This window comes from Cygnus olor, chromosome 2, assembly GCF_009769625.2.
Source record: "Cygnus olor isolate bCygOlo1 chromosome 2, bCygOlo1.pri.v2, whole genome shotgun sequence".
Lineage (NCBI taxonomy): Eukaryota > Metazoa > Chordata > Aves > Anseriformes > Anatidae > Cygnus > Cygnus olor.
In genome coordinates this window covers 99,646,716-99,666,309 of record NC_049170.1, presented here as the reverse complement: position 1 = coordinate 99,666,309, position 19,594 = coordinate 99,646,716, and the positions used below count along the sequence as shown (strand labels likewise).

The following is a 19,594-nucleotide window of genomic DNA, read 5'->3' as shown; positions in this document are numbered from 1 at the left end:
TGTGTTGGTATAGCTGCCTTTCCTCTTTCTGTCCTTTTCGCATCTGTGCTATCAACGTAGAGTGAGCAACATGAATGCAAAATATGGTCACACACACAAGCAGAAAACAGTTCAGTGAGGTTGCTTGTGTAGATATTAATATGTAGAGTAAAACCTCAAGACATTTAAAAAGAATCGTTGACACCATTACAAACTCACAATTGGATTACCACTTATGGTAAAAATATATGTTTCCAGTTCCTTAATATAAAATAAATAAAATAATAATAATAATAAAAAATACACCACACACCTTAATTTGAGAGGAATACTGGAAAAAACTCTGGGAGTCAGAATAGATGACTTAGTAGTTAAGCCACTGGACTGGAATTCAGAACACGAAGTTCAACCAAGTTCACTACAGATTTTATGTAATTTAAAAACCACCTAATTGAAACTCTCCATAAATCTTTTGTCTACAGTTTATTCAGGTTATGAACTCCTTGGGGAAAGGAGCAGGTTTTTTTACTGTAGAAACACAGCACCTAGCTCGTAGGGCCTTGCAATGGCCAAGTACACCTGGAAAATGAATCACGAGGTTGTAAGACCTTTGTACTTCACACATCACTCATGCCAGAGAGGATCCCCCAGTGAACATCAGCAAAGCAAATTGATTAACCTCCCAAAACCTTCTTCCTTTCAGATGCCTACAAGTAAATTCAACAGCAGTTAGAACTGGTGTGTTCAGAAACCTCTACACCAGCCACTATCACCTCATGCTTTGTTTTACTCTCCACATTTTCTCTGTGCTTTTTGGAGGGATATAATCTCTGTTATGTCTTTACAGCTTCTATAACAAAGAGAGTCCTGATCCATGACTTGGGATTTTGGTGCTCCTACATTCATTAAAAAAAAACAACAACGAAAAAAAAACCACTTCCAGTACACTGCCCTGACAGCCTTTAGGGAGCCCCCACTGCTCCCAGCCCCCAGGAAGGCCCCATCACAAGCAGTGCCCTGATGACGATTTTGATGCATCACTTTTCTCATTTAAAAAATAACAGTACAGGATAATCCTGTTTAAGCCACCTAACTTTTGGAATTTCTGATTTTATAACAGAAATGGTAATAGTAAACACCACAAACAAAAGTCTTGAGCAACAAATTATCTGATACCTTGTCTTCTCTAAGTTTTTCTTGGTCTGTGGTCTCTTTACTTCTGTCATGTTCCTTGCTGAAACTTGCTGGAACAAGGAGTTCAAGTAGATCATCCTTTGCAAGAAAAAAGCAAAAAAAAAAAAAAAAAAAAAAAAAATTCAGTGCAGCTATCTCCACTTCTTGTCAGGAGTGGAAGGGAGAGAAGGGAGAGGGAGAACTGTAATCAGAACTGTTATAGCAGTTTTGCATTTTCTTTTAATTTTACATTTCTTTTTAAGTAAAAAATCATTTCAATGCTATTTATCTTAGCTGACAAGAAGTTAGAACTAGTGCAAAAGCAGAAACAGAGAAAATGAGCAAACTTAGAAATGAGAAAAGTTGAATATGGAAAAAAAAATCATAAACAAGGTCTGGAACTGATTCATTTTTCAAAGCAATCTCACTTCCCATTTTCATATTTTGAATCATCACATAATGAATCATTTTCATATAATATTAATATCTCACATGGCTTTTTTACTTGTTAGGTAATGCAGTATTACAAACTTTTATTTATGGAAAACAGAAATTAGTGTTAATAACCTTGTAATGTTAAATCCTTTAGTTAAAGAAGAAACTTGTCATAAGTGTTAATAAGTTTCTTTTTTTCCTTGTTATTATTTGGGAAAAGTTGCACGTATTATACCAGGTCAGAGGCAAAAGTGTTTGTAAAAGACAAAAGGAAGAAATAAAACTGCAGCACCCAAAGGACCATTTCAGCATTTCCAGATGTGGGCAGTAACTTTGAGACCATGCTTGGTCTATATAAGAAGTTGGAGAATAGAAAATGAATCAATGTGAGGTCCAGTTTTCATTTGTGCCTTGAGTGTAGTTTCACATGTGATCACTTACAGCCACATCATGACATATAAAATGTGTAAATTGGTACACTGACACACAGATGAGGTCAGGTTCTGTATTTAACATATGCACAGTAGCCCACACGTTATGGGTTCTGTAGAGAAAGAATTATCTCCTTACGACATTTACAGAAAGTGCAGTAGATTCAAACCCAGCCACATCCAAATTTGGAACACAAAAGTTGGACGGTTTCAGTTTGTGCTCTCTCTACCTAATTACCATTTTAGAGGCTGGAAATGCAGAGAGAGGTTGGGATTGGTACCAATTATTTGAGCAGTATAGCAAGTAATTTTGATTTCAATTTGTAGTTCAGTAGATGGTAACAACTTGAACCATCATGTAAGGATTGCAGGAGGTCAGTAGATAATGAAAGATCCTGTTTACAGAAGCTAAAACATTTAAATCATTTTAATTCTGAAGAAGAAATCATTACCTTGAGTTTAGAAGAAGTGGGGTATTTTTCTTTTGCTTTTTGTAATTTTCCAATTTTACTTTTTGTGATAGTCCAGAGAACTGCCTTATGATGTTAGGGATCCAGTTTTGCATCACAGCAGCCTGAGAAGAAAATTGTGCTTTGAGTTACACAGAGAAGAGGTCTGAATGAGGGTTTCCCCCTGCTCACAACGTCTCTATCTACCAAGCTGTCCTTTTTGTCTCTTTCACATTAGTAAATTCTGATTTTGAGAAAAAATCTGAAAGCTTGGAATGAAAAACATAAGTACTGTAGAGCAAAGCTTAGAGAAAATCATGAGAATAGCCATCTCATGCATCCCTGTTCCGGGTATTTGAATGCTGTCAATGAGAACTGTAGGCACAGATGAATGCAGGACGCTGCAGAAGGCAGGACGCTGCAGAAGGCAGCAAAAGAGCCATGACTACCTGTCTAGTCAGCCTGTGCCAGTCCCCCAACATGCCAGGATTGCTATTGCAGTTGTCCAGAAGGTCTTTCCTTTGAAATATATATATATATCCCCTTTCTCTTGTTCATACTTCACCTTAACTGTAGGTTTACATCAAAAGCAAAAGTAGAAAGACAAAATATGTGCTATTCACAGTCAAATATCCAAAAGCTTATACATTAGACAAGCCAATTCTGGATATCCAAAATTGAGTCCCAAACTATTATCAGCACTTGTGAGTTCGGCAGACGTTCAAATAACTGACTTGAACATAAAAATGGCATTTATGTTTATATATCAGAGATACAGGGCACACATACTCTTGTTATACATTGGCAAGATGTTTTTGAATCTCTACTTTCTGTGGAAACTTCTCTATCAAATGGTATCTAATTTTAAATTAAACCTACCTTTATTAAATCAAGTCCTGTTAAGCACAAATTGTTCACTATTGACCCAATTATCTAACTTGTATATGTACTTACCTGCCCACATGTACTCTGGCAAATGCTATAATTACCCTCAATGAATCACAAACAAAATTATCATTTTACCTTGCAAGTACAGGAAAGCAGTGGTGAGAGCATGACTTGATTATATAAATGCTACCTTATTTCCTGGAATGACGACAAAGCTGGTAAAAAATCTTGTTAAATATAGTCCTAAATGAGCCACTCTGTTCAGTAGATAGAAAACAATCTGAAAAACGGTGAAAAAAATAACAAAAAAGAAAAGACCTGAAAACATCACCAGTCTGCTGTAAAAGCTGAAAGGCAGGGAAAAAAATTATATATATATATATATTAAAAGCATTCATAGAAAGGATTTTAAAGTAGAAAGACAGAAAACATATTGTATAACATAATGCTCAAAATGCAGGAAGCATACAGCTGTGATCCTTCTCCTGCAGTTTTCTAATGTATTTAAAGCCACTTATTTCCACACAGACAGAATCTATGAAGCTGCTGAAGAGACCCAGCTATTTCTCCCAGCGTTTATTGAAATTTACATTCAGCACATTACTTCCAGATTTTTCTTTGCCTTTTGTCTGAATACATCTTCAGAAGGGCACTTATTTTAAATGCCCTGTAATCAGAGGATACAAACATTTAGAGATATGTAATGCTATGGAGAAGTCCAGCCACATTCTGTCTTCAGATAACTATTTAGCTCACTGAAAAAAAATAATAAAAATAAAAATAAAAATAAAAATAAAAATAAAAATAAAAATAAAAATAAAAATAAAAATAAAAATAAAAATAAAAATAAATAAAAATAAATAAAAATAAAAATGGGAGAAGGATGTGGGAACACTTACAAAGGTGTGAAAGAGCTAGACAAGAGCGGCCTTGAGTTCTGCACGGTAGGACCAAGAGATAACAACAGCTTTGGTTTGCTTTGTTTTACTTTGGTTTTGCTTTTTAAAAAGCAAGGTTAGAAAATATTCCCAATATTTGCTTAGAAATTGATTGGTGAACTTCCAGCTGTAGCTACATCTCCATAGAGTAGCATCACGATTTATGAGGTCGTCAGAAAAATATTTAAGTAAATACTTCATAGGAGTTTTCTTGGGAGATAAACTGGTGCCTTCTGAAATACCTATTGATGATTATAACTTTTAATCTGAAGGTTATTATTTTACCAATCAAAATCAGTTTGATTGCTTTTATTTAAATTCACATCTTATAAGTATAAACTTAAAAAATTATCCAGAAGAAAAAACAAAAAAACTATTTGAATATAATTTCGGTTCTAATGCATGGGACTGAATTTGACGTTCTGTTTCTCCCTTTTTAAATGTCATATTGATCAGAAGTTATTAGGAGAAGGGAGGCATTTTTTTCCTTTTATATTTTTAGAGGAAGATGATACCCTTTTTCCTGGGATAAATACAAGAATACACCAGAACAAATGCAAAAACAGTTTCCAAGCACCTGAAAGTTTAAAAAAATAATAAATAAAAAGATTAGAGCATCAACCAAGATGACTTTGACAAGAACAAAGCTCGTTAAACCCATCTAAGTGCATTTATGGCAGGGTAACAGGCCTTATGAACAGAGGAGGTGTTATACAGCTTTACCTCTGACACTGTTTAATGTGACATTTTCAAAGCAAGCTAGAGCAAATAACTCTAGCTGAAATAGCTGTTAGGTGGGTGCAGAGAAAAAATGACTTACTGAATATCAGTGTTTCACAGTAACACTGATGAAAGAAGGAAGTATTAGGTTCTAGTGCTCTCTCCAGGACCTGGTACTGTTAGTACTGTTCAGCAATAATAAGGACTATGGTAAAGGCTTATGAGATTGAAAGAAAATATGAAGCCGAAACAGGCTGCAAGCACTCTCAGGGAAAGATTACAACTCCAAACTAATTAGAAAAATGAGAGAAGAGAAGGGGGGAGAGGGAAAGGGAGAGGAAATCATTAAAGATAAAAGCTCAAGAGAATAACCCAACTCGCACAAATAGAAGATGGCAAAACTGACCTAGTGTGTAGGCCTAGTATGTGAATCATAACCTGAACATAGCCAACATAGTGCTGTAAAAAAATTTTAAATAGAACCGCAAAATGCCATGCAGAATGCATTAACAGGAGTATAACGGGCTAGCAATGCATCTTCTTCAGCCCATACTGACATCTCGCTCCATTTGGGGATTCACATATCAGGAAGGGTACGATCAACTGCAAACAATCCAGGAAATGATCACAGATCTCAGAAACCTATCTTATGAGAAAAGACTACTAGGAATGCTGAAAACTTCTGGATTATTCTTGCTTTGGAGAGTTTTTCAATAGTAGAAATGTTCTCAATTTTCATAATAGACATTGTTCATGTTTGACCAATAACAACAACTCACCAATTCAACTTTGTAAAGGAAACATACGAAGTAGATCAATTTCAAAACTTTTTCTTCAAGACACTATCAAACTTTTAAGGTACAAATGGCTCTGAGTACAAATTCTCAAATATCCCACATCTAAGAGATAATTAAGACATCAAAACTAAGTACTGCTAACAAAAAGCTTTCATTTACCAGGGCATTCAAGGAACCGTGTTTACTTTAATGTGAACAAAGCTCTGCTACTCTGTAATGCCTTTCAAGTATAGGTCATAACACCATCTTATTCTACATAGGTACGGTTGGTTTTTTTGGTTGGTTGGTTGTTGTTGTGATTTTGTGTGTTTTTTTTGTTTGTTTTTACATCCCTCACTTTTGAAATAGAACTGCCAACTATGCTATTTAAATACATCCATTTATTTTAAAAGATGTTAACCATCATTATGGAAAGGCTTGATTGCTAGTAACATGACAGTCGCTTCTTACATCTCTGCATTAGTAAGTGCAAAGTCACTAATTCCCTTGGACACAATATTAATAATGCTCTAACATTTGCATGTGCTCAGACTATGAAACTAAATGGATGGCATAGGAAAAGGCAACTATGCTCTGCCAAATCCATTCTAAATAAAGAGGTACATTACATACTTCCTACATGCATTTTGGCTGCGATACGTTACCAGAGCAGGACATTCCCCATAGTCAGTACATGCAAGAGCAGAATTCATTCATTTTCATTATACTGGACATCAAAAGAGAAATTCAAAAAATTATGGCTTTGGAAAAACTTTCTCCAACTTCTTTCAATGCTGCATCTTTGGTTTATGCAGTTTGGAGGTGAAAAATTTATGTTCCTAGATTAATTATTTTGCACATTATTTCAAATCAATTCTAGGACCACACTGAATTTTCACCCATGGATCTAGCGTATGTAGAACAGGTAAACTGCAATGAACAACTCCAAATTATCACAGCTGTTCATTCTGTATCAGAAAAATAATTTAGTCTGTAATTGTTATTGTTTAGGCCTAAACTTCTCAAAGTATTTAGCCACTAACAAGGATCGGCCTTTAAATCAATTATACACTCTCATATCCAGTCCTAGATTCACACAAGAAGAGACACAGTCTGCTTTGGGAAACATACGCTATTATGTCTGCAATTCTAAGATATTCCCATAAATATGTAAAATCTTATGCCTTTCCTACCTTTACTAAATTGTCTCCTGAAAACTGATAAAATGTTTTACAACAGGATTCTTCCCAATCCCACTGTACAATTATTTACTCCTCAGTTGTAGTATGGTCACATTTTGAAAGGAAAATGTTTTTGACTGTATGCATTAGAAAAATCCAACACTTGCTAAATGCAAAAGAAACTCAACAGTCTCCTGTTGAGAGCGCGAGAAAAACGCTTCTGGTTGATTGAAAGCATTTATCCACAAACTATAACCGAAAAGATCAGCTAAATTTCAAAATATATATATATATATAAATCAGATTGCTAACAGTGAGAACAATACATATAAAGTGAAAAATCTGAACCTCTGATGCTCATTACATTGAAAATACAGCCAAATGTCCTAAGCTTGGAAAGTGTTTTCTTAGAGTCAAAACCAATGAAATGTTACATCATCATCTGATGTTAATTAATACCTTTGTGTTGACCTCAGTGAGCACGGGCGTTTTGCAAGGTATGCTCTGTTAAAAGCTATTGATTGGCTAACCACTTTGTAGTAACTAGTTCTGTCTTCCTCCTCCTTGCACTTCTCATGCTGTGAACTAATTAAAACTAGGAATGATTACTAGTATTTAAAGAAACACTAGTAATTTAATGAAAACAGCAATCTTCACCCTTGCTGAAATTGTTTTGACTTGGTACAACACATTTTCCAAGCAAAACTGTAGGCTACACACTAAAGAGCATTGGATGTAAAGAAGGTTGAAATGTCAAATCCAGAGTGAAGACAGTCAGTGAAGATGCAATCATTCAAGAGTAACACAGAGTGGCTGTGGGAAGTGGAGATGAACTTACTTATTAAGCAGTGTTATTAATTTAGCAGCTCACAGAAAGCAATGTTTTGCTGAAGCAAGATATTGCTTTACTGATAATATGTAAGCAAACATCTGAAGAGGCAGAGAGCATCACATCCTTCCTGGCACTCAAAATTACACTGCAAAATATTCATGTTTGAGTATGATTCCAGGAACTGCCTCATCCCTGAACCTAGGCTGTTGTATATCTGCACGTGCACCCCTCTGTTTTGAGAAGTCTACCATATAAGGCCAAGGTTAATACTCAGTCTCATGTTCTGTCTGTGACACATTAATAAGTTACAGAAAGTCTAAGCTGACACATTTTTAGGCTAACCAAAAAGTACACAAGACCCTCCAGCAGCCAACAACCACACAGCCCTGACATTACATGAAGAATTGGGTCTTCCTCCACATCCTCTCATAAATCATGGTCTGCAATGCACAATAGCCCCAGCAAAAGGAGCAGGGTGAGAAAAGAAGAACATTCAGACTCGGTATAGCTAATCACTGTTTTCTGTCAACTGAAGCCAACAAATCTGACAACCTTTTTATAACCCTTCAAATTTCCAGTCAATAAAATCTCCATTGCAGGTCTACAGCAACTGGAATTCAGTGGTACCAAGCACCCATTGATGTGGAGATGCAGAAGCAGTTCTGTAGTCACGCTTGAAGATAAATCCAGAAGAGAAGGACTTGGGTAACCCTGTAGCGCTCCTGCCAAGGCCACCAACCTTTACATCAATCTCACACCTCTCTGACCATCCTCCTCATCTCTCTGCGGCACAACTGATTGAGTGAAAGGAGTGCACCTCTTTCAATACAAAGTTCAGCACCCTGCTTAAGACTACTCTTACAGCAGCACTGACTCAGTAGTGGTCTTCTCCCAGAAGCAGCTGAGGTACAAATATGTTTTGTTTTGTCAACTTTGCAGTGCTAGCAATTACTTCAGGCAGGAAGATGGTAACCCACCACTGGTGAGGACAATGAAATCTTAAAATGCTGCAGCTGCTTGCTGAGGGAATGCAAACAAAATTGCAACTGAACATCCAGGCCGTATCTATCCTAGTCAACTAAAACTGCCAGGAGCATGCCAGTCCTAGAGGCCAACTGGCAAGGATCAGTCTTCATTTATGCTGGTGGTCTTTTAGCCTCTGACACAAACTCCCTCCATGCTAACAGCAATTAGGAGCAGACCCTGAAACAGTTTTAACTCTCTTCACACCCAAGTAATGTTTCAGTGTGATGCATTCATCTACCTGGCAACCTTTCTGGGGAATACTTAAATTAAAAGTTCAGATGTGGATTCAGCATCATTCCTGGTATTGTCAATATCCAGCTTGCAGATGCACAGGTTGGTGTTCTGACTGTGCTAGGTGGGGAAAGATATTTTCTTTTCCTCGCACCATTAAGGTATCAAAGTGCAAGAGATTTCTGCCAGCAGTGTATCCTAATATCTTTTCTGGATTGGATTTTTTTAATTTATCATAATGTCCTATCCTTTTGTCTTTTTTCTTCTTAAGCTTTTAAGTCCAAACATTGAAGCCATAAAATAAGACAAAATTTTCATTCAGCTTCCTAAAAAGCAAACAAACTAGGATTTGCCATTTAAGACAAACTTCAAAATGTCAGACTTTCTTTACATACACTTTTCTTTCTAGCTCAAGTTTATTTATACTTATAACACCACTTGATCTAAGTATTTTTACATCAAAGCAGAAAAGTCAGGTAAACCGAAAACAGGTCAAAGGACTAATACTGTTTTCCCCTCAGTGGAGCTGCAGCTGAACATACCCACCTGCTGTCATAGAGCGCTTCTTGGAATCTAATCAAAGAAAGGCTGAAAATGCCACAAACCCGGCCTACTCAAAAACAAGAGATACTGGAAATTTCCAGAGAGACATGTCCATGACTTTTCTGTCTGATTTTTTTTTTTTTTCAGATTATGTTTTGATCCTCAGCTAGAGTGAATCTCTGAAGATGCTGCATTGTGCCCACACTTGTGGACAGCTTACTAACACCTGTATTTATGCCAGCATTGTTTTCAAACTACAGCCAGGTTTGGCAGTCAGGCAGCTGAACCAGATGCTCTAATGCCATTTCTGGACACAGAATGTAAAAATATGACAATTCAAAATCCTGATAGGGAAGAACTAGTCCTCAAAAACAACTTATCTGATCTCCAGAGTACACAGACTGGGAAGATTCCAGGTTTGGAGGCTATGCATATTGTGGCAGACACCCCTGAATTTACCCAGGTACAAACAGATCAGACATAGCAGCATGGACTCAATTCAGCACATGCTGGATCTGCTGATTTTTACCAGTTCCCAGCAAGTTCCACAAACTCTGCTGAGCTCCTTGCTGCTGAAGCTATATTGCTGGCAGTCCCTTCATTAGATAACATAAAGCCTATCTCAGGTACATATAGATTACACCGAAGCCCTGATGCAATTTTTTTTCTCCTCACAGAATAAGCATTACTATATTCTATCATAACTATGTTTTTCTAAGGAAGATACAGAGATCTAGCTTCATTTTTTTTTTTCTTTTGTAGCTGTTCCATATCACAATGAATTGCACTGTTGCAGTCACTATGATAACATACTTCTGTCTATGTTAAGTGAGACTTTTAACAATGTACAGGACAACTTTAAAAAACAAAACAAGTGATTATTTTGTTTCTGCATTTTATTTTTACACATGGTTTCAGTACCTCGAGTACAGCAAAATATCCTATATTGGATAAAAGGCAAATGCTGTGGTGTGGACTTTTTTCACACGGGATTTACCTTTTTTATTCCCACGAGGAAAAAATATATCATTGGTACTCTTGCTTCTCCTTGCTACCAAAAAGTTGTCCAGAAGTTTTGTGATACCAACACTATTCTCCAGAGGTTAACTTCAATTTGGAGGAAGAAGTCTGGGAATATTTCAGTGTAACTAGATTCCTTTACATACCTAATTACTACTCATGGAACAGAAATAATCCCCTTGTTTTAGTCCATTTCACCCAGGGTTCTCTATCAAAAGCTCTGGCTCAAAAAGGGTGAACTTTCCAACACCCATACCAAACTGTGAAGATACAGTGAATACCTCTAAATCATCTCTTCTATTAAAGCCTCCACCACCACGAAGTCACAATATCTGAGTTCTCAGCACTAAACAGATGGGGTTAGCATTAATATTTTGAAGCACGAAGGTTTTTCCTTTTTCAAAATTTCCACACAGTGATCTTCAGCCAAGTATTAAACCATTTGACTATTGTAAAGATGTGCATCTTGATGAAATCTTCTAACTCTGAAGTCACTGAAAAAATTTTTTACCGTACCCATAGGCCCAGGTTTTCTCTTAAACTGCAACAAATTAAATAGAACTCATTATGCTGCGTAAGCTAGATACCTACAGACTCAGGATGGAGTTTACAGATTTGCTTTAGGGATAGTTTTTTGGTTTTTGTTTTGTTTTTTAAAAACTCAGTATCTTATCAGTAATCCCATTTATAGTAAGAGTCCACACATTGCTGCATCTGCACAGTTGCAAAGGTAATGAACCACAGCAAAGAAACAAGCCTCTGGGAAAAGAGGAAGATTTTACAGACGAAAACTGGCTCATCATGAGACTATACCCTGGCATTTCTTCTTCCCATTTGCCTTTGAGACACCTTGTTAAAAATATGCATACAGAAGATTTATCTTTTTGCAATAAGCTAAAATAAAATGCCATTCCTTTTCCAGACATCGATATATATTTACACTCATTACACATTAAACAAGCTCCCATCAGAGTCGGTAGAAAGTCTTCTAGTAATGCTAATGAGCTTTGTATCAAAACCAATAGAGGTTCCTGTCATTATTACCTGTTATAACCTTGTATTTGGAAAGCTACATTCATACATTTATAATACAAGTGTAATTACTTGTTGGACTTGCTTATGATCACTTTTAGAAAGTGATTTAGAAGAAATTTTAAGAAATATGATTTGATTTATTTGCTTGGCATTTTATTTTACCTCTTCCTTATTTTTGCTCCTTTTTCTTTTTTTTTTCATTCATTTAATCAAATGCATATAATTAAGATTAATATAGAAATGCTAAGGATTTTGTACAGTACCATGTGTACCAGTGGCCCTGCAAGAAAAGGGTGTTGATTTCACTGTGTTGTTTTTACCCAGTCTCTCAGGAATAGGTAGCAATTTCATTCATTGCTGCCTTTACCTGAATAACCGGCTTGATAACAACAGTACTTCTGCTGAAGAAAGAATGGGAGAATTAGCAATTCACCTGCACAGCTTCAGTGCAAATGTTGCCTCTCTGGGGAATCTTACATCCACGCCCTTAGCATAGCTAGAGAGAAAAGCAAGTATACAGCAGAACACATTTTTGCAAAAGGTACTGGCTACCAAAACCAGAACTAATGTAGCAAACGTAGCTTAAATCATCTTCTCAGAAGTGTAGGTGGCTTTGGTTTGTTGGGGATTTTTTTTTTATTATTGTGTGTGTGTGTGTGTACATGAGGTGGTTTTTTCTTGTGTGTGTGTGGTTTTTTTTTTTTGGGGGGGGGGAGGGGGGGCTTAGATCAACTCAACTATAGAGAAGAAGAAAAAAGTACAGGATGGCAAACAATTCTGTGAAATTTCAGATATCAAATAAGAATTTTTTACCTTCACCGGAGGGTAACCTCACCAGAGCAAGGACACTCGAGAGACTGCAGCCATGAGAATAAACAGAGAGAAACACCCATACCCCAGCCTCCCAGACTGTTTCATCAGCAGGGCTGGGAGGCACTTAATCTTTCCCAAGGCATTTGACTGATTTTTTTTTTCTTAAAGCCTGAATCAGTGATGAAAAGTTTGTTTTAATTAGCAATAGTTGGCATAATTAAGTAAAATCCCAATCTGAGCCAGTTTTGCCTGCAGCAGTGGCCATTACAGATATACTGCCTATATCTAGCTATTAGCTAAGTAGCAATCCTGTACGGTTTTGATGACTTTTAGTGTGTGAGAATTTTTTGTTGCGGTTCCTACCCATTTTTCATCACCACCATTATCAACCAAAAGGCACCTGACTTCTGTTCATGTTCCACTTGAATAAAGAAGAACTGAAAGTACCAAATTCAGGATAACTGTAAAGAGCAGGCCATGGGGCTTTTAAATTATATTTTCCATCACCTGAATGTATAGAGAAAGGAAAGTCACCCCAAAAAATCTGAAAATGGGTAGAAACAATAAATTGCCATTTTTAACAGGGTGCTTTGCTGAAGTATTACATATAAATCCTAAGTGGGGAAGAAGCTATAAATCTTATTTACACATTTTTTGGCATAGGGAGTGTTCCATATAATCCTCAAGTCCCTGATACCACAGTCTTTTGATATATGTGTATTTATATATATTTTTAATCTTATAGCATGAGTTTGTGTGTGAATGTTCATTTGTTTTAAATATATTAGAATGCCAACATGCAAAGATAGTAACAGATGCCAACACTCAGGATTTTACATTAGATGAAATACATCATCACAGCTCTCAGAAATTGTATTTTCACTTGATTTTCTGGGCTTAGATTTTTGTCATGTATTTGAGTCCAGAAATATGAGATTGTAACTATAATATGAAAACAATGGAAACAACTGAAACTTGAAAGCAGAATAGCATTAACTGTCTTTAAGAACCCAAACCAAAGTGTTTGATTTTGCTCTTATATAAAATTTTGGGTACAGAAGTCAAGTTGCATACTTTTACTAGCACAACAACCATTAGGCATTTAAAAGGATTCTGTAGTGCACTTGTACATGTGTTTTGTGATTCCTCTCACCCACCTTCTGCTGTCAGCCAACAGGTACCTGTAATTGAAATTATACACAGCTACAGAATACTTTTGTGTGCCTAGGTGTCAACTGCCATGAAGGATTCACCTTACTCTGCCTCCTAAAAGTTAAGGATCTGTTCAATGTATGTTTACTACAAGTAGTACAGCTGTGTGGTAACTATTCAGGAATGATCCCTAAGCCACTGTAAGCATGAACAAACTCAGTTTGCAACTATTATGTATTAAAGCTGCATTTAGACAAAGTCTGTTTCATCCCCTAAAGTTCACTATGGGTTTTACTTTTATTTTAGAAACAGCTCCTTCCTCTCCCATGGTGGTTGGTACCCAAAACGTATTCAAAAAAAAAAAAAAAAAACACCACTTCGATACATCACATAAGGGATAATGAAAGCTGTGTCACATGTGTGAGAATCATTGCTAATGAATTAATTCCACATAAAAACATTTCCTAATAGTGAGTTAAAGTCCGCATCATACAACTGGTATTTTGGTTAGTTCCTTTTAAAAAAATTAATCCACTCTGACCTCCTCCTACCCACCCAGTCCCCCAAGCCCTTCGGAAAGTGTTTAAGATTACAGCACACCTAGTCTAAGAAACCATCATTATATCAGAACTCATATTTTGGGTAAAATCTAGAAACAAAGTTAAAATAACAGGCCAGCAGAGATGAAGCAACTCTATAATGAAAACACAGAACTGTAAAAATTGGAGTCTTTTCATCTTGGATGAAGAAATGATGATTCTTTGATTTTTGTCACAGGCAAGGGAGTAACAGGAGGCAAAGTACTTTGATACTAGCTAAATTTAGTGCCAGATTCAGAAGTCATGACGATAATATTGCTGCAATTGAAAGGATGAAAATTTCAGATTTGTACCCCACAACACTGATATTCAATATTACAGCTGACTTAACATTAAATATATCTTTATCCCCATCATACCTTATTATATCCTTGCCATAGTCACTCTCTTTTTAATTAAAAAATGAGGCTCTTCACTACCACTTCTAAAAATTATCAGTGATTAAAAGACAGGCTTTGAAAATTGAATTTGCATGATAACAGTTAGCTGAATGTTTAAAAGGACTACCCTGGTAACTTCAACTATAAAGATATCTCTATGACATTTTTAAGGCTTATTCTGCTAAAATCAAAAGATAAGATTGTAAAAATCAAACTAAAAACATGAAAGACTTAAAATTTTAAGAACCATTTTTTAACATGGCTTGGGAAAAAAAAAAATTTGCTTCAAGACAAAACTGCAATACACCTAGAAATAAATACCAAAACCAAATGTGAGCAACAAGGGCCTAGAGGAAGCTTCAGTTAGTGCAATGCCATGGCCACTATTTGGGAATCGCCAGAAAAGTTAGAGTTAAGTTTAGGGTAGAGATAAAAGAAAGAGATTGAGGTGCAGCTGGATTGGAAAGGGGCTACCAGAACTAAGTAGGGGCAGCTGCAAAATGATATGGCCTATGAAAAAATTTGCATCAGGATAATTCCTCATGCTTTCAGGTTCAGAACAAAAATTAGCATTATGGTTATGACAGAGAAAAGACTAGATCTCCTGTCTGCACTGGGGATGGAAAAAAGTAGGCAGAGCCAAGTGTGGGCAGCAAAAGTACCTAGCTCAGGAGAAGCTGTGCATCTCAGCAATATCTGAGTGAATTCAGAGGGATCACCAGAAAAATAAATAAATAAATAGATAGGGTAAGGAATAGAGTTAAGGTTGGGCAGAGCTCCAACTGCAGTAGAGCTGAAAAAGGACTGCAAGTGTTCCTAAGGCAAGTGTTCCATGCAAAAAGATCTGGCCTGGAAGAAGTTTTTAATCAGGACAAAGCTTGGAGGTATTACTTGATTTTCATTGTTGCTGATGTTTAGGGTTCAGCACAAACACTGTGGTTACTGTTAATGAAGAAGAGAAAAAGCTTTGATCTCCAGGTGTAGTGGGGCTGGGAAGCAGCTGCCAAGGTAATAACCAGGCTGCAAAGGGACCCTTCCTGGGAGTTTTGCATCAGGACCATGTCTCCAGGACTCTGCAGATTTTTTAGGATTAGCTTTAGAATGTGGGCTAAGGCAAAGAGAAAGTCTAGATTTTTTTTTGTCAGTCAAGCCTCTGTCCTTCTATGTGTATGCTACCATTACTTCTGGGCTGGGGAAACTTTTCTTCACTCACTGAAGTGTGTGTGTGTGTGCGCGCGCATGCTGGGGAGTTGTTGTCCGGATTTTTATTTTATTTTTTTCAATGAAAGGTCTTTCTCTTACTATGTTTCATCAGCTTGAGCTCAGCTATGCCAGATGTATTCTCGGGATAGCCCGGTCATCACTCTCAGTGAACTCGACTTCTTCCTCCAACACTCTTTCATATCAATGTTCAGCCGTTAACAACAAAAAAGCCACTGGCCATTTGACATAATATCCTTTCATCTATTTCGCATTTTTAGCTTTTCCATTCATTGCCTGTGGTCATTTTGTTCTATAAATTTTGTCCTAGGAAGGAAACAGCGCAGGGGTTAAGAAGCTCAATTTGTGCTTTGTGGTTAAATTCTCATTTTACTTACAGTGGCATCAGTCTAGTCTGTTAAGTGAAACAGCGAGGTTATACAATGAGTTATGGGTGAAAACTATCCTATGTCCCCTGAATCATAGAAAATGATGAAGTGTTTCCAGCAGTTCTTAAATCAACTCTTCCCTTCCCCAAGAAGCATCTTAATTTTTACCATTATCACACTACCTATTAATTGGTTCACTATCATTAAGAAACAGTACTATTGGAAGATCTCCAGGCATTATTAATCTAAGAGCAATCACGCTTGTTACAGCCTGCCTCTTTCTGACGCCATGGTTCCCTTTATGCATGTTCATCTTAGGGGTTCATCTTACCCTGAGCTGGATGTTACACAAGCACTTCCTTCATGGTAACCATGGGAACTGAACTGAGAACGTGATCTGCAAAGTGAATGCTTGGCCAATGTTTTCAACTTACAGTAATGTTTTAAGGACCCAGACATACTAATATAAAAGTTTTTACAGATTAGAGCTTTTCCTACCTTAAAAACATACTGAAGATCAGTTGTTGAAAAACATTAATTCTGCATTTCAAGCAGAGATTCATAGTTCTGCGTAGAAAACTATCCTTTCCAGTGAATAACTGCAGTAATAAGAAAATAAAACCATCCATCAAACACATGCATTCTTAGTCATCCCATGACCAATTTAAGCAATGCACCCATAAATCTGGAAGTCTCGAGTTCTCTTTCTGTGTAACCCACAGGCAGTTAACCTTGTTCCAGTCAGTCAAACCACCTATGCCTCAGTCTATTTCTGTGTTAACATGCATTAAGTACCTAAATACTTGCTTCTTGAGCAATTTCATACACTCAAGTTCATTAGACAGATTTCTCAGACAGCAGTAATACAGAAAATCTTAACCTTAAAAGCTGGGACAGTTCATAGGGAGATGGCACAGCCACTACAATTGATCATAAGAAAACCATAACCTACAAAGCCGACTGAGCAGACACAACTGAACTACATAATCTACAGAAAACATTGTCTCATTTGAGATTTCTTCCATATTTTTTGTTTTGTTTGAAACATAAACATTTCAAATGCAATTTATTCCATGCTAGATTGATAAATACGTCTAGAACTGAGAAAAAGGAAAAGAAAAAGAAGAAGAAAGAAAAAGAAGAAGGAAAGGGGATAGGGGAAAGGGAAAGGGGAAAGGGGAAAGGGTAGGGGAAAGGGAAAGGGAAAAGGGAACGAGGTATGGGATGGAAAGGGGAAAGGGGAAAGGGAAAAGGGGAAAGGGGAAAGGGAAGGGGAAAGGGAAAGGGGAAAGGGGAAAGGGGAAAGGGGAAAGGGGAAAGGGGAAGGGAAAAGGGAAAAGGGGAGGGGAAGTGGAAAAGGGGAAGGGAAAAGGGGAAAGGGGAAAGGGGAAAGGGGAAAGGAAAGGGGAAAAAAATTCAAAAAGTTTCATGTAGGTTCATTTTTTTTTTTGAGAAAGATTTAAGACTAATGACTAGGCTGCAATTTAGTTGCTGACCCATCCTTAATACAATGATTTACCCTTCTTTCTGTTTGTATGGAATGGAATGGAATGGTTCAGTTGGAAGGGACCTACAAAGATCATTGAGGCCAACAGCCTGACCAGTTTAGGGCTAACCAAAAGTTAAAGCGCATTACTGAGGTCATTATCCAAATGCCTCTTGACAGGCATGTGGCACCAACCACCTGTTCCAATGTTTGACCACCTTCACCGTAAATAGTTGTTTGCTGATGTCCAACCTGAACCTCACATTCTAAATCTTAGCCTTAACCCTCTGTCCATCCTCCCTTTCCTCACTACTCAACAACTACTCTCAGATCTGCACAGAACAACACAGTATGTACTCCCAATGGTGCCAATACTGTCTAAAGAGGCAGTCTAAAGCTCAGACAGATAAAAATAAGCCTTGACAATAATATACCAAATTCACAGAAATTCGTATTTTAACTGCAATAGGTTTTTGCTAATAGAAATACAATAACTTATGACTGCTCTGCTTTCCCATGTTCAAGACCTCACCCCCAATTCCAACCTTCCTTGCCATAAAAGTTTCTACTGTTTTCATCTTTGAACCTTTCAGATGTCCTTTATCCATTATTTGTAACAGTAATCCCAGATTGCTTTTTCTTCAGACACTACTGCAATATCAGAGCATACACCAACAAGTCTGACTGGATATTCAAAGCATTCACTAAATAAAATAAAATAAAAATACTTCGTAGACTCAGATCCCAAAGGCAGAATCCATCCTTCACCCCCACACCTCTGCCTACATTACAGAGAGACATATTAAGGAGCATGCTATTAGACATATGTTACGGGATCACGTACCACAGCCCCCCCCAACAAAGTCCTAATCTCTGGCTAGATACTTGAACCAACATAAAGACAATCATGTTATATGCCTTGGGTTTTTCTCCAAAAGACAACCAAGCAGGGAAGAAGACATACTGCTTTTTCACAGATACTCCAGTCTAAGTGACAGGGGTTTGTACCTGTTTGCAGGCAGAGCTGGCCAAGGGTAGCTCTCAGGAAGCAATACTGACACGGCCTGTAATGACAGAGTATCAAGGTCAATAAAGTTGTTTGATTTCTTTATTTAACATGTTCCCTTCCCCACACACAGCTATATATTCCTCCACCAATATTGTTACCAGCCTTTTCTCCTAGTTAGACATCCTTTGTTTTGGTATTTTTTTATTCATTCAAACCTGATCAATTTTTTTTTTTTTTTCCAGGATAGGAGTTCTCTGAGCATCTTTGCTACAGATCCCATATTCAGCATCTGGGTACCCAAAGACAGCCTCTCAAAAACTCTTGAGTCCAAAGCAGCTCATGAAAACAACAGATCACGTTTCTATGAATGGCATAAGTCTCTACAGAAAATACAGCCAGTTCACTTAGATTTTTTTTTCCATACCTACCTGTGAAAAAAAATAGATATTTGACTGCAACAGATTTTGTGTTTTCTGTGTGCTCTTCTTTCTCTGTAACCAAATTACTTATACTCCACACATTTCTTCTGTTCACAATTCACCACCAAGCAACACTTAGCACAACCCATGAGAACAGTTTACAGCCAAACACAAGGTCAGCAACAAAAGCTCTGATTGCAAAGCAGCACTTTTAGGGAGTAACATTTATCCCATTTGTCTTTTGTTTATTACCATCATTTAAGCCATTTTCTTTTCTGAGGTGTTCTCCAAAGGAACCATTTTCCTCCACACAGTATTATTCAACGTCTGCTGCTCTCATCGTATCTGTGCATTCTCTTCTGCATGTTAAGTGCCGTCACCTCTTATTATGAGCAGTTTCAAGTAACTCCCCTGTGAAAAGTAGTTTTCTTACATACTTGCTTTAGATTTATTAGCTTAGCATGAATGTCACTAGAAAAAAATATTTCTA

The 19,594-nt window shown here is 37.0% G+C and overlaps 1 long non-coding RNA gene across 3 annotated transcripts in view; it reads right to left on the bottom strand.

The window, feature by feature from the left end:
- Positions 1-13,983: 13,983 nt before the first annotated feature.
- LOC121066299 overlaps positions 13,984-19,594 on the bottom strand; it is a 37,424-nt gene continuing 31,813 nt past the window's right edge. For all 3 annotated transcript variants that reach the window (XR_005817648.1, XR_005817649.1, XR_005817650.1), the window contains exons 3-5: positions 18,685-18,740; positions 16,689-16,789; positions 13,984-16,128 (exon numbers count right to left, since the gene is read on the bottom strand). This is a non-coding gene — a long non-coding RNA (uncharacterized LOC121066299). The remainder of the gene's footprint in view (positions 16,129-16,688; positions 16,790-18,684; positions 18,741-19,594) is intronic.